This window comes from Martes martes, assembly GCF_963455335.1.
Source record: "Martes martes genome assembly, chromosome: 8".
Lineage (NCBI taxonomy): Eukaryota > Metazoa > Chordata > Mammalia > Carnivora > Mustelidae > Martes > Martes martes.
The window spans coordinates 94509223-94522652 of NC_137895.1; positions in this window are offsets into that span (position 1 = coordinate 94509223).

A 13430-nucleotide genomic window follows, 5' to 3' on the forward strand; every position below is an offset into this window, starting at 1 on the left:
TCTCTTCTCCAGGAAAGAAACAAATGGGCCACAACTTCTCTTAGGTAAAATTAGGCTACAAAATTAAGCAATTTTGGTACAATGTTTAGAGTAAAGACAGTGGAATTGTATTAAAGCTTAACAGTGAATATTCAGGGGCGCCTGGGTGGCTCAGTGGGTTAAAGCCTCTGCCTTGGGCTCAGGTCATGATCTCAGGGTCCTGGGGTTGAGCCCTACATCGTTGGGCTCTCTGCTCAGCGGGGAGCCTGCTTCCCTTCCTCTCTCTCTCTGCCTGCTTGTGATCTCTGTCAAATAAATAAAATCTTAAAAAAAAAAAGTGAATATTCAGCTATTATGCTGCAAGGTTGTCAAATAAGTGTTTATTGCAAATGAATAAAAGAATTAATAGGTGCAGTATGTAATCCGAACAACTTTAAACCAGGTGAAAGTTGGTAACAAGAAGTAACTCAAAATAAGAGGGAATAGGAAATTTGATCTAGACTATTTAATTCAGTTTACAACAATGAAATACATGTCAAAGTAAAGCTGTAAGTGGTCTTCATATCCCAGGGAAAAAACATTAGTATCAGAGATGTTTCCTGTCTGTGTTTAGGGACTCAGCCTCATGGCTGATGAGCTCCAAGTTTAGTCAGGTAACCAACAAATTATAGGTGATGACCTTGGGTAAGTTAGCTAACTTCACAAGCCCTCAGCATAATAATTTTACCTACCTTATAGGGATGTTTTGAGAATTATATTTAAAACATACATATGGAATATAAAGTGATACAACTGCTGTTGATTGACAGTTTGCCAGTATCTGAGTAAGTTAAACATATCTAGACATGTGTTTCAAAAACTCTATTCTGAAGTATTTATCCAAAATAATCAGAAACTTGTATCTGAATGTTCATAGCAGCATTATTTGCAATAGTCAAAAAAACAGAAGCTAACCCAAATGTCCATCAACTGATGAATGGATAAACAAATGTGGTATATACAGGGCGCCTGGGTGGCTCAGTGGGTTAAAGCCGCTACCTTCGGCTCATGTCATGATCCCAGGGTCCTGGGATCGAGTCCCACGTCGGGCTCTCTGCTCAGCAGCGAGCCTGCTTCCCTTCCTCTCTCTCTACCTGCCTCTCTGCCTACCTGTGATCTATGTCTGTCAAATTAAATAAAATCTTTAAAAAAAAAAAAAGAAAGAAACAAATGTGGTATATACATACAGTGGAATATTATTCAGGCACAAAAAAGAATGAAGTATTGATACATGCTATAACATAGATTAACCTTGGAAACTTGCTAAGTGAAAGAAGCCAGATACAAAAAGCCAAAAATTATATGATCTCATTTATAGGAAGTATCCATAATAGGCAAACTCATAGAGACAGAAAGCAGATTAGTGGTTGGCAAGGACTGATATAGGGAGTAACTGCTAACGGGTATAGGGTTTCCATATGTGATAATGAAAAAGTTCTGGAATTAGATCATGGTGATAGTTGTACAACACCATGGATGTTTTAATGCCTGTGAACTGTACATCTTAAAATGGTAAAATGGTAAATTTCATGTTAAGTGTATCTTGTTGCAATTATAAAGTAATAAAAACAAAACTAACAACAACAAAAAAAGTATGTGCTAAAAGTTCTGAGCTCTCGACATTGACCAATGGATGCAGTTTTGAGCTTGCCAAGATTCTTTATGATATGCTGCATATGCAAAGATTAAGAATCACTCAAAGAAATATTGATAAAAGACTCTAGATTCGGTAAGCTACAATGATACTATAGCTTCAAATCTTAATACATCAACTAGTAAAAAGTTGATGTATTAATATATCAGTAGTCAAAGCTTCATTATAGAGAGTTTAAGCTCTAGACTGGTAGAGTTTTGGTAGCTGTTGATATTGCTAAAAAATAATAACAAATATCCTGTGGAAGAAAAGGTATTTTATCCATTGTGATTCATCACATAAAAAGTGGACTTTAAGGATCATACTAAGGATCCAATTATATTTTGTTTACCTTAAACAATTACTATTCCATAGTCTTTTAGAGCCAAAAATAGTTTGGCAAGCTAGTTGTCTATTCTTTGTCTTGGTTTTCTCATCTAAATATTGAAATAGTTAGAGATAATTTAACCTAACTATTTCAATATTTAGATGAGAAAACCAAGACAAAGAATAGACAACTAGCTTGCTTAAGATTAGTAAATGGGGATATGTGATATTTAGATGCTACTCGCATCTTTTATTGTCAAAAATATGGTAAAGTAACCCATACATTTCTGATTGTTCCTGATCCCTACCAACTCCATTATTCAATGAGGCTTACAGAGAATGATGCTGATTGGAGAGGTCTGTTACACATATATTACTTGGAAATATATTCCAATATTTTTATACTCTGATGCCCAAATACCACATTTTGTGCTGATAATTAGTAGCAGATTGAATAAGAAATATGTCTGTTAATTCTTAAATGGCTTTCCCATATTCCCAAAACTGATGTAAATATAGCTTTATAATTAGAGTATGCTATTTGTCCTTCTGCCTGATCCTTTTCCCTTGTAACCCCACCACTAAGCTCTGTGTTTAAATGGCACATAGTTAAAAGGACTGAACTAATCTTGTCAGAGCTGGCTCATTTGGAGAAACAGTCTTGTTTTACATCATTCATTAATAGAGAAACTTCTCAGCTAGCAGCTCAAGGACATCCAACTCTGATTTTTACTACCTTGTGGCTATTGATAGACATGTCTAATAACTGATTGTGATCTGCTCTCTAATGGTCAGATATTAATAATTGGAGATTCAAAGTACTGTGGATTCTGCCCTTATCATTAACTAAGGCAGTTAATTATTTCTGAATATAACAGGTTATGGAGTAGGGATATTCCTACATCCCCACCTCTGTCCCTTCTGCTGATAATCTTCTTAGTGCCTGACATCTTGCCTTGCACATAGCTGTCCCTCAGGGAAGGTTTGCATAATGTACCTTTGAACTCCAGATAGAGATCTTCTCTGTAAGAATATAGCCTGTGATCATATCTCTCATCTCTAAGTCATGTCCCACATGTTTATAGTGTTCAGAACTGCACACTCTTCTGACTCCGTCTTGAAAGATATTCTTTAGATACAACATTAATAATAATATGTGACTAGTATCCATTTTTGGTGTCAGTATACGTGAAGTTGAAAAAATTCTTTCTCATCTTTATTTTTTTTTAAAGATTTTATTTATTTATTTGACAGACAGAGAGCACAAGTAGGCAGAGAGGCAGGCAGAGAGAGAGGAGGAAGCAGGCTCCCCGCTGAGCAGAGAGCCTGATGTGGGGCTCAATCCCAGGACCCTGAGATCATGACCTGTGTCGAAGGCAGAGGCTTTAACCCACTGAGCCACCCAGGCACCCCTCTTTCTCATCTTTACCTCCTGACTAAAAACTATTGGCTTAATTCTACTTGATGTTTTCACTGTTACCTCCTAGAGGCTAGGTTAAGCATACTTTAGGTATGCACTGGTTGATAGTTTGGGGAATGATTACCAATTATCTCAGGAACCATGATCACGAATATCTCTTCTGAATCATTTTGCTTCTAAGGAAAATCTAAATATTTTCGAATAGAAGATTAGAAAAATTTGACTACACCTTGTGAATAGCAGATAAGCATTTTCTTGGCTTAACTTAATACCACCTCTACTGTAAAAGACAGAAAACAAATGAACAAAGATAAAGAAAAATGCATATGTACATATCAGTCCAATTTTCCAGGTATCTTTGACATATTTTGGCATATATACTTCTGGTTTTCAAAAAAAAAAATCAACTGCAGAAACCATATTTCATAGAGCCTCACCTAGGATGGCTTCATAAAAGTAAATGCATACTGAATTCAAGCTTAAGGAAAACATGTGCCTGACTTACTGTCTTAGTCCACTGGGATTGCTATAACAAAATACCATTGACTGTGTGGCTTACAAACAACAGAAATTTATTGTTCATAGTTCTGTAAGCTAGGAAGTCCAAGATCAAGTCACCAGCATTGTCGTCTACTGTTGCATACCTTCTTCCAGGTTGATAACTGGTACCTTCATGCTGTTTCCTCATATGGTGGAAAGACCTAGAGGCCTCTATGGAGCCACTTTTTTAAGACATTAATCCCATTCATGGTTTAAGCATCTCCCCAAAGGTCCCAGCTACTAATATCATCACATTGAGCATTAGTATCTCAACAAATGAATTTTGGGGTGGGGGAACAAACAATTCAGATCATAGCATCTACCAAAATTACGTGGTGGAACTAGGACTAAAACCTAGGATTTAACCAACCAACACTCTTTATATGTATTCTTGTATTAAGTTAATTATAATTTATTAAGGTAAGAATTTCCTCTCCTGATTAGGAAAATCACTAGTGCCAATTTATATAAGTATATTATGTTAGATAGTGTGTGTGTGTACACACAAATGTATGATATCTGTAATGAGGGTGAGAGAGGAGAAACACGTGTAAATAAGACTGAACAAAACCACCATTTTGGCTCTCAAAACTCTTTTTTGCCTTAGAAACAGTTAAGAAAAAAAGACTTATTTTTGCTTCTGTATATGTGGTTTTGATTAATATTTGCTTAAACACTGAAATAGAAAAACTGTCATCATATGAAAAATTCAGTTGCCTTCAGTGCAACTCAGCAGTTCTTTACCCGTACCTAATTGACTTCCTACTAAATTTCTTTCCAAGTAATTTCAAATTTCCTCTAATCTTCTCAAATGGCCTGATCTACCTCTTTTTCTTCCCTCCTAGCAGACAGCCCCTGCATTGACTTTCTTGAGAGTAAGGTCACCAGGTAAGAGCTCTCTTAACTATCTTTCCCTTCCACCAAAATTGTCTTTGAATTATTACCCATGAGTTTCTGTAGTTCCTCTGGCCTAAGGAGAAGTGTCCTTTCTGAACCAAGCTTTCTCTGTTAGTAACAGTCCCGTGCTGATTATTCCACACTTGTTCCTCCCCATCCCTACCTGATGTCTCTGACTTCCTCTGTTCTGCTCTGAGTTGCAGAAGACCAGCCTTTCCAGACCACATCACTCAGCCACTCATGCCCACTGATGGTTTTCTGCTGGGTTTGGACAATGACAACAAGTAGAAGGAAATCAGAGGATGGGAATGCTTTGAGGTAATATTAGCAGGTGTTGCATATAAGCTCTTACCTTAATAAATTGCATATGAGCTCTGGCTCTTGGGGTAACCCCTCTTCTTCAGCTTTAACTCTCACTTGGACTTGACTAAGCCATTAATTTTTTCCCTTCCCCCTTCAGGCCAAGGGGTTGTAAAGACTCCCTGCTGTTACAAGTCCCTGGGTACCTCACCAGTCCTTTTTTCTTTAGTCCTCTTCCCTCCTCCATAGATACTCTATCTATCTCTTTCAAATGAACCATTTTGGACATGCCATTTCTATCCAGATGGCACCCTGTTTGCCCCAAGCTGCTTTCATCTTCTCTTAAGTCCAAGATGCAATTCTCTTTCTCTTTTTACCTTGCTCACAACTTTACAGTTTTTGCTTTCATTGATTTGTAAATACATTCAAATCTTACCAGTATTAGGGTATCCCCTGTCTCATCTTTCTTTTTCTTTCAAAGTGTTGCCCTGTGGTAATCTTTCAACCCTTCTGTCAAAGAGTTGTCTACAGATATTAAAATGTGGTATTTGCTGGGTTGCCTGTGTTGCTCAATCAGTTGAGCATCTGACTCTTGGTTTCAGTTCAGGTCTTGATGTGAGTTGTGAGATCAAGCCCTGCATCAGGCTCCACATTCAGTGAGGAGTCTGCTTGAGATTCTCTCTCCCTCTGCCCCTTCCCCCACTCATGCACTCTCTCTCTAAAATAAATAAATAAATAAAATCTTTGGTAAAAAATTTCTATGCTTCCATAACTTTTAATATAACAATATCTTATTTTTTATTAATGCATAATAGAGTTAAGAAAACATGCCTAACTTAAGAAATTGATGAAAGAGAAACTCTCTGTATCCTCTGCTCAGATCAGAACATGAGGCATAGCAGGTCCCCAGAAGCTTCCTATACAGGCCTTCCTGATAATAACCCTCCCTACTTTCTGCATGTATAACTACCTGAATTTTATAGTTTTTCCTTTCCTTCTTTACTTTAGAACTTTACTAAAGACACATCAGTAAAAAAAAGATAAATTTTGTTGTATTTGAATTTTATATAATGAAATCATACAGTACTTTTCTTAACTGTGTTGGCTCTTTCTTTTAATATGTTTTTAAAATCCGTAATACAATCTATAGTATACAATCTATAGTTTTTACTATACATTCTATAGTTTTTGTATACAATCTATAGTCTTTATCACTGATCATTAATATTCTCTCATGTAAATACACTAATTTGTTTATCTGCTTTACAGTTTATGGATGCTTGAGTTATTTGTAGTTTCGAACTATACACTATGAACTTTAAGTACATGTATCCTAGTGAACATAAGGAAGCCTTTCTATGGGGTTCATGCCTTGACATAGCCTGTGTCCTATGTCTGCCTTCCAGATTTACTAGATATGGCTAATTGTTGCCCAAAGTGATTTACAGAGTTTACACTCCAACCAGCAAGTTGTGAAAATCTCTGTCCTAACCAACACTTGGTATTATCACACTATTGGATTTTGCCATTCCATTCACTGATGAGTTGTATCTTATGATTTTAGGTTACATTTATTTCCCTGATTACTAGTAAAATTGAACATTTTCTGAAGTGCTGCTTTTTAAGATTTTTGCCCATTTTCCCATTTTTACTTCTTTCTTGTTGCATTTTAAGAATTTTTAACATATTCCAAATATGAGATTTTATTGGTTACACATAAATGTTTATTTCTTATGTGTAGGGTTTTTTTTTTTTTTTTACTCTTTAAGTACTCTGCTTTGATGAACACAGTTCTTAATTTTAATGTAGTCCATTCATCAGTCTTTCGGTTTTTGTCTACTTGTGTCTTGCTTACTAAACCACTCCCTACCTCCTAAAGATTATATCAAGAGACTACTACATAATATTATAGAACTTTTATTTGGTACTTTTCATAGTTAGGTCTCAAATTCATCTGGAATTGATTGATTGATTGATTGTGTGTGTGTGTGTCTGTATTAGCTGAGATAGGGATTCATTTAATTTTGTGTTTTACTTGTGGACATACAGTTTTTGCAACAATATTTTTTGAAAAGACTATTTCCCTCAGTGTTTCACAGACCTACCATTGCTAAAAATCAAATTTTTAAATTTGTGAGTCTATTTCTGAGCTTCTATTCTGTTCCATTCATATGTTTGTCTGTACTTTCATTAATACTACCTGCTTTTAATTATGGTATCTTTTTTCTTGTGTTTTTTTTAATGTTTCAATTTTTTATTTAAATTCTAGGTACTGAACATATAGTGTAATATTAGTTTCAGGAGTAGAATTTAGTAATCCATCACATACATAAAACACCCAGTGCTTATCACAAGTGTCCTCCTTAATACCCATGAACATTCTAGCCAGTCCCCCCACCCACAACCCCTCCAGGAATCCTCACATAGTATCTTTATAATTTTTCTTGATATTTGTAGAGCAAGTCCTATAACCTTCATCTCTTTTTTAAAGATGTCTCAAATATTTTTTACCCTTTGTATTTTACACATATTTTAGTATCTGCTTTCAAGTTCCTCAAAAGGTAAAGTAATTATTTGGTATTTTGATTAAAATTGCAGTAAATTTATATTTCGATTTGGAGAAAGTTTATACAAGTCCAATAGTAAGTTTTCTGACCTATGAGCATAAAAATATGAAACACTTTGTGAATTCATGCATTAGCCTTGCAAAGGACATGCTAATCTCCATACTTTTCTAATTCAGACTTAATTATGAAATGGGAGTAAGTTAGAATTAGATAGAGATGGTTGTCATAGCATGAGATACTTGAATTTGAGCCTTTGAAGGTGATCGGTGATGAAAAGGTCAGGGGTAAAACCGGGGAATGGGTAGCTAAAGAACAGTGGAAAAAAATAATTGTTAGAGATAAAAGGTCTGAACAGTTGGGAGTACAAAATCTGTACTCCAGGAATCATTTTTTGAGTTGTAGTGAGGATAATAGAAGTTCTTATTGCTAAGTATCATGGTAAGATTTAAGTCAAATAATCCATATGAAGCACTAAAAATGTGTGTGGTATATTGTAAGTGCTCACTAAATACCAGCTTCCTTTTTTTTTTTTTTTTCAATTTTATTAAGTTCCTCTTCTCTTATTAAGGTGGATTTGTTTCTCAGAAAGCTTCATGAGCCTGTGCACTCTTTGCATTTACATTTCCTCCTTTGACCCTGAGTTGGATGGCTGTTTGAAAAGGGCAACTGAGTGACACCTGGGTGGCTCAGTGGGTTAAAGCCTCTACCTTCAGCTCAGGTCACCATCCCAGGGTCCTGGGATCGAGCCCTGCATTGGGCTATCTGCTCCATGGAGAGCCTGTTTTCTCCTCTCTCTGCCTGCCTCTCTGCCTACTTGTGATCTCTGTCTGTCAAATAAATAAAACCTTTAAAAAAAAAAAAAGAAAAGGGCAACTGAGATACATACATATGAACTATATATTTTTAAATATATATTTAGTCAATAAAATTAGGGATAGAGCTAGTTATAGCTTCTAAAGTTATGTGTTAGACAAATACACATTTTATGTATGGTCTACTTCAGTTAACCATCAATAATAAATCAAAAAATATTAAAAACTATAAAATACGACATAGCGAATCATTTACTTTTCAATGTATTGCAAAATACCTCTTTAGATATTGTTCTAGAATTACCATAATCTGTGTAAACAGGACACTACTAGTGTTTACTCTCTAAGTGAGTCAGTTCTTTTTGAGAAACAAAGCAGGGGATCATAGGGGAAGAGAGGAAAAAATGAAACAAGAAGAAACCAGAGAGGGAGAGAAACCATAAGAGTCTCTCAATCTCAGGAAACAAACTGAGGGTTGCTGGAGTGGAGCAGGGTCGAAAGGATGGGACGGCTGGGTGGTGGACATTGGGAGGGTATAATGAGTTGTGGTGAGTGCTGTATATTGTGTAAGAGTGATGAATCACAGACCCATACCCCTGAAACAAATAATATGTTTTATGTTAATAATAAGAAAATTAAAATAAAATAAGGGAAACATAATAGCTACTGAATCTCATATGCAATATGTGATTGATCTTTTACTAATGCCCAGAAAAAAATAGTTTCTGGTTTGAGATTATTGAGTGACTCTGCTTACATGTTAAAATAATGATTTACTTGCTGTTCCACTCTTAAACTAAAGCTGCTACTTAACAAGTATTATTATCTAAAATTTTGGAGAGAGGTTTGTTAAAATTTTTAAATGTTTTAAAATCAAAGAAATTCCAAAGTCCTCAAATGAAGATATTAGGGCATATGTTGAAAATTGATCACAAATTTATTTGTATTTTACTCTGACAAAAAAATTAAAAGTTATTTATTTCCATTAAAAAAACTATAAAACAAAAAGACAAAAATCAAAAATCCCAACACCTCTGAATACCTCATTAGAAAGACTAATTATAAACAGCTGATGTGATTTCACTTCACAGAAACTGTATTCTAAACATTCTGATCCCAGGTAAGATTAATGGAGAACTCATGCAGTGTACTTCTTAAAATGATGATCTAAGAACAGATGTGCTGATTAAGTGTGTACCACCATAGCAGCCTACAGCCACCTTCTAAGCCACCTATTCATTGTGTAGATTTAGTGAAGACTCAGAAAAGCCCCTAAGAATTATAAAGCTATATTTTAAGCTATAGCAGTACAAATCTAAAAACAAAAATCAGAAGAGGCAAGGATATAAAAATATTATCTATAATCTATGTAAAAGAAATACAAGTAAGAAGTTAAATGGGGGCCACCAATTTGAAATCCTTTCCACTGTACAAATAGCAAACTCTTAAGAGTAGCATGTCTCAAACTACCTAACTGAAACCTCCCAGTCACTCCTGAGATCACCAGGGGCAAAAATAAGCCACTTTTTTTTTTTAAGATTTTATTTATTTATTTGACAGAGAGAGATCACAAGTAGGCAGAGAGGCAGGCAGAGAGAGAGGAGGAAGCAGGATCCCCGCTGAGCAGAGAGCCCAATGCAGGGCTCGATCCCAGGACTCTGGGATCATGACCTGAGCTGAAGGCAGAGGCTTAACCAACTGAGCCACCCAGGTGCCCCAACCACTGTGAAAATTCTTAAATCAGGAACAAATTTGTGAAAATTAGCAAATATTTTGGGATTAAATTCTCTAGGAGGGTACAGACATGATAATTTTGATAGTAACAATTTACCAGTGTGCATGCTTATTAGCCTGGATTTCCTTTCCTGACCACTTTCAGAAGACCACCTCTGAAGAAAAGAGCAGTTCTGCCTGTGGCATATGCTAGGACTTTTTCTGGTACCTGCAAGGAAGGGACTTTGTAAATGTCCTTCTCACCCACAAAAATGTTAATATTAGACTGCCAGCTACATTGCCCTCAATTCACTGGCAAGGGTATGTTTGAGCCTTATTTAAATATGTAATTGCTTTCTTTGTTACTTATTTATTAGAGCTTTCAGATTGGTGAGTAGCATGTGACTAAGCACTTGACCCTTTTCTGGGTTATCCAGACTTTTTCAGTCCCTTCTGACATTGTTTCTTATTTATTCATTCAATCAGAAAATCTTTATTAGGCACCACCAATCTGGGTAGACACTAAGCTGGACATTATATATGTCGATGAATGAAACAAACATTCTTCATGATTTTACAGAATTAATAGTTTGGAGATAATTATTCAGTTCCTATAGTTCACCTCCTATCTTACTCTCCTTAGTAGTATACCCCATAGCACTTATCACTTTTGTTTACTTTATAAACAATAAATATTTCAATAAATATGTGTTCATTAAGGAAATAAAAATAAGAAATTGAAAGGATCTTTGGAGCTCAGAAATTCAAGTTACTGGAAGAAAGTTTAAATTATTTCTGTAGCTAATGTTTATCCCTTCTTTCTTTTGCTTTTCTTCTTTCTTTCTTTCTTTCTTTTTTTAAAATCACTCTCTGAGACTTGGAAATTGCTGTGACTGTAAGAAAACTCCCAAAGGATGGCCATCTATTCTGTATTAGGGATGTTATTGTCTTCTCCATTAGTGTGGAGACCCATGTGCTGACTCTGTGCATGATTAGGAGTTATTAATTTATTATTAGGACAAAATAGTCTCATTATTTTTGCTGCCTGCTGCATGCATCTGTTAGCCAGAGTCTAAGACCCTATCATTTATTCTTCCAATAATCCTTAATTTGACTTTGGGTTTGTTAATCTTTTAACATTTATTGATTGCATTTTAAAACAAATTAATTTTGGCTTTGGAAGAAACTTTCATGAATAGAAAAAATTGCAGAATAGTGATTTTATCTATGGAGTATGTGAATTACTTTGCCTTTGGAATGAGTTTATTGATATGGTCCTCTGACTATACTACTATATATTACACTTGGGTCTAATAAGCTTTTAAAAATGAAAAATAATTTGAATGGTTGTCCTCTGTAATTTTCTGTCTGAATATATATAAACATAAAATGAGCTGATTTCATTTTAGATCTGTTAAGTAATCTACTTTTGTTAGAAAAAATGCAATTTATATCAAATTGAATCAGAAGACTTAATCTCCAAATGGTGATGATTTTTTAAAAGATTTTATTTATTTGACAGAGAGAGACACATAGAAAGAGAAAAAATACAAGCAGGGGGAGTGGGAGTGGGAGAAGCAAGCTCCCCATTGAGCAGGGATCCTGATGTGGGACTCAATTCCGGGACCCTGGGATCATGACTTGAGCCAAAAGCAAATGCTTAACTGACAGATACACCCAAGAGACCCTGAAGATGATTTTTTTTTTTTTTAAGTAGATGTAGGAAGGTAATAGGATGCTAAGAAAATGTGATTCTATACCCAAAGACTTTCCCCTGTGATTTGTGACCATCCCTGCATGAACATTCTATACCCTGGGTGGTTACAGAGCAAGGGTAGTCCTGAAATTTAAGTCAAGTTCAGTTATGCTTAGAGAAGAAGAGAACATGCTCTGGAGAATTTGGAAATGTAGAGTAGTTTATTTGCTATGTAAAAAATGTCTAGTGCATGTGGGGAAACAGTAGAAATACAAGGAAGAAGAGAAATAGAATAAATTAATTTGTGGGTAAGAATTTGTGAAAGATTGAGAAATAAAACAGCTTGTATTTTTGCAAAACCAAAAATAACTAGAGTGTGAGACACAGAGGGAATATCTAGCTTCAACTTTCTAAGTAGAAGTCTGACACATATTAGGCCCTCCATAAATATTCATTTCATGAATGAATGAATATTGTCAATTCAATTGTAATGTCAACCTGGACAATGGCAGACCACAACTTTTGACTGGTGGCCCAAATACAGTATAAATAAAATGATGTAAAATGCTAAGAATAGTATCTCACATGGGAAGTTCTATAAAAGTGTTGGCTATTAGTATTATATCTATTTTTATATCATTATTAATATTACTAGTATCCTTCCCGTGGTTTGGAAAAAATAACATCCTCTGGTGGAAAATATGGTCTCTCTGAAAGGAGCTAGGCTTGATCTTGATGGGTGGCATACGGAAAGAAAACTGGACCACTTTGGCAGTATTAGCCAATTTGCAGGACCCTTTCCAACATTGTAATAGCACCCTAAATTTCAACACTTAGAAAAACTGAACTTGACTTTTCTACCGATACAATTACCCTATAAGATACTAGAAAGAGGTGTTTTCTACAATGTATTAATTCTTTCATGATCACTTCGTGATCATTTTGAGAAAAATAATATATGTTATCAATTCAAGTGATATAATGTAATATGTGTTATAAGTAATATATGTTATAATTCAAGTAATGAATTCAATGTTATAATTCAAGTAATATAATTAACAAGTAATATAATTAACAATTCAAGTAATATAATTAAAGAATTAACAATGTGTTAATTCTTTCATGATCACTTTGTGATCATTTTGAGAAAAATAGTATATGTTATCAATTCAAGTAATATAACACCATCTTACATGTGTATGTATTAATATTAACAGTTTGTGAAAGCCCTCAATATCTACATATAACTAAGGTCTTAATTGTCCCTGTTTTAGAGATGTGAAAACTAAGGCCCAGAAAGGTTCCCTGGTTTGAATGATAAGAGTAATAAATCTGGGGGTGCTAAGACTAAAAACAAGATCCTTTGCCACCTAGCCTTTTATTCTTAGTGAGCAACAGGCCTTTAAGGAATCTCCTCTAGGGAATTTACTCTCATTTGAGAAATAGTATTTTTCTTCTTCTTCCCTAACTCAGCAACGTGAAGAGGAAAGGGCACACAAGAGGACAA